Below are 2,563 nucleotides of genomic sequence, written 5' to 3' on the forward strand. Positions count from 1 at the left end.
TTTGACAACGTCCGCGTTATACCATTAATAGGTGTAATTTGAGCGTATCAATTTTTGGCGCCGTTGCCGGGGAATACGGTTTTGAAATTACTAAATAGTGTTTCCTTTGATTAAAGTCTTTTGCTTATTCCATCACACCTTGTTTGCTACTTTGTGTAAACCAGGTGAACATGAATCAAAATGAGCAAAATCAGCGTGCTGGTAATCAGGGGAATCGGTTGAAAAATCAGGAGAATGAATCTGATGATGAGAATATTTTTGCTGAACTTATTCCAGAGGAGGACTATGCATCTGCTATTGTTCAACCTCGAGTTGGAGCTGCTACTATGAAAATTAACTCATCTCTATACCAGCTGTTGAAACTTGAGGGATACTTTCGGAACTCTACCGAGAATGACCCTCAACGTCATTTGCATAATTTTGTGGATGTGTGTGCTAATCACATCCAGAACAACGTTCCACAAGATGCTATTCGGTTGAGGTTATTCAAATATTCCTTAGCTGGAGAGGCAAGAACATGGTTCGACAAGCTGCCCCGGAATTTGATTACTTCATGGGCAGAGATGGTAGCTGCTTTTCTCACAAAGTGGTACCCCCCTAGCAAGAAGGCTGAGATTCGTGACAAGATATGTGAATTTAAGCAGCGACCGGGGGAACAACTATATGAAGCCTGAGAGAGATTCAAGGAGTATTTGCAGAAGAGCCCGAATCATGGTTTTCCGGAACATATATTAATGGAGAAGTTATACCGAGGGTTAGATCCAGTGAAACGGTCAGTAGCTAATAATGCAGCTGATGGTTGTTTTATGAACAAAACCTTTCGATGAGTAACCACCATACTTAACAAGCTGACAACTCATAATCAGGCTTGACACTCAAACAATGCTGATGTGGTACCGTATGGTAGTGCTATGATCCAGAATATAGTGAAGGAGAATCAAGACACCCAGCAAACATTGGCAGAACTTGCAACAAATATTTCCTTGCTGACGAAGAAGTTTGATGAATCTCAAATCAAGAAGGTAAATATTTGTGAGGATGATACAGTTTTGCCAAAAGGGATGTACCATGATCAAGATGGTCCGTTCCTTGATGGGCCACCTATGTAGGTTGAAAATGCTAATTATGTTAATAACTCTCAAGGGGGTTATCAAAGACAGAATTACCAAGGTGGCTATCAGAATCAGAATCAATGGAGACCTCAGTAAGGTCAAGGTGCTTACAACAACCCTGGGAACTACAACAATAATTATGGTGGTGCGAACCAAGGGAGCTACAACAACAGCAACAATTTTGGGAACAAGAGTTCCAATCCTTATCTACCACCGAAAGGGCAGTCAACAGAGCAAGGTAGTTCGAAAGTTAAAGCAATGCTTGAGAAGATTCTGGCCAATCAATCTAAGTCTAAAAGGACTTTATCTGGGCTGACAGAAATGGTGGGTTCCCATACAGCGGCTATTCAGAAGCTTGAGTCGCAGATGAGGGATATTTCCAGAGAGAAGCACCCTCCTAAAAAGGGAAGACTTCCGAGTGACACTATTCTAAATCCCAAAAATGGGGGAGGCGGTGTAGATCGTGTGTTTGCCATCACTACTAGGAGTGGTAAAACACTCCAGGGGGCTGCTGAGAAGGTGATTGATCTTGAGCAGATAGATGAAGAAGATGAGTTGCAGTCTGAAGCACCCATTATTGCTGATGAGAATCCTACTAACAAGAAGGTTGCTGATATTTCAGAGATGGTGACGGAAGTTGAAAACACAAGCAAGCAGGCTGTAAAAGGGGCTCTCCGCCCTTTGACACAGCTTTTCAAATCTAAACCTCCTTTTCCTCAGAGGTTGGTAAAGAAGAAGGAAGATGCTAAGTTCAAGAAGATTTATGATCAGCTGAAGCAGTTATCTCTGAATTTTCCCTTCTTGGAAGTTGTCGAGGAGATGCCCGGTTTTGTGAAATATTTGAAGGATCTGCTTACCAAAAAGAAAACGGTGCAGCATGAAACCATGAGTTTGACTCACACTGTGAGTTCCATCATTTCAACTACAACTGTGCAGAAAAGGGGAGATCCTAGGGCGTTCACCATTCCTTGTTCTATTGGGCACCATGATTTTTCTCGTGCTTTGTGTGATAATGGGGCGAGTATAAATTTGATTCCCCTTGCTATATATAAACAATCAGGTTTGGGGATGCCAAGGCCGACTATAATGAGATTGCAAATGGCTGATAGGTCTATCAAAAGACCTGTTGGGGTGGTTGATGATGTAATTGTGCGGATTGGTGATTTTATATTGCCCGCTGATTTTGTGATTCTTGACTGTGCTGTTGATCGGGACATTCCTATCGTTCTTGGGAGACCTTTCCTTGCTACAGGGAGGGCTCTATGGATTCGGAGAAAAATGAAATCAAGTTCCGAGTCAAAAATGAAGAAGTGACTTTTCAGGCTAGCAAAGGGATGAAGTTACCAAGTGCTTACGAGAGTATTTCGGTAATTGATTCATTCGATGTTGTTGATGAAGCAGTGGAGTTCAAGATGGAGAAGAGAGTTTGGGTGAGGCTTTAGCTGGTATTC

General features: G+C 42.2%; 1 non-coding gene across 1 annotated transcript; it reads right to left on the minus strand.

Moving 5' to 3' along the window:
* Positions 1-612: 612 nt before the first annotated feature.
* Positions 613-718, minus strand: LOC132643035 (small nucleolar RNA R71). Its single transcript, XR_009583492.1, has one exon. It is a non-coding gene; the product is annotated as a small nucleolar RNA R71 (small nucleolar RNA).
* Between the last annotated feature and the right edge of the window lie 1,845 nt (positions 719-2,563).

This window comes from Lycium barbarum, chromosome 5, assembly GCF_019175385.1.
Source record: "Lycium barbarum isolate Lr01 chromosome 5, ASM1917538v2, whole genome shotgun sequence".
Lineage (NCBI taxonomy): Eukaryota > Viridiplantae > Streptophyta > Magnoliopsida > Solanales > Solanaceae > Lycium > Lycium barbarum.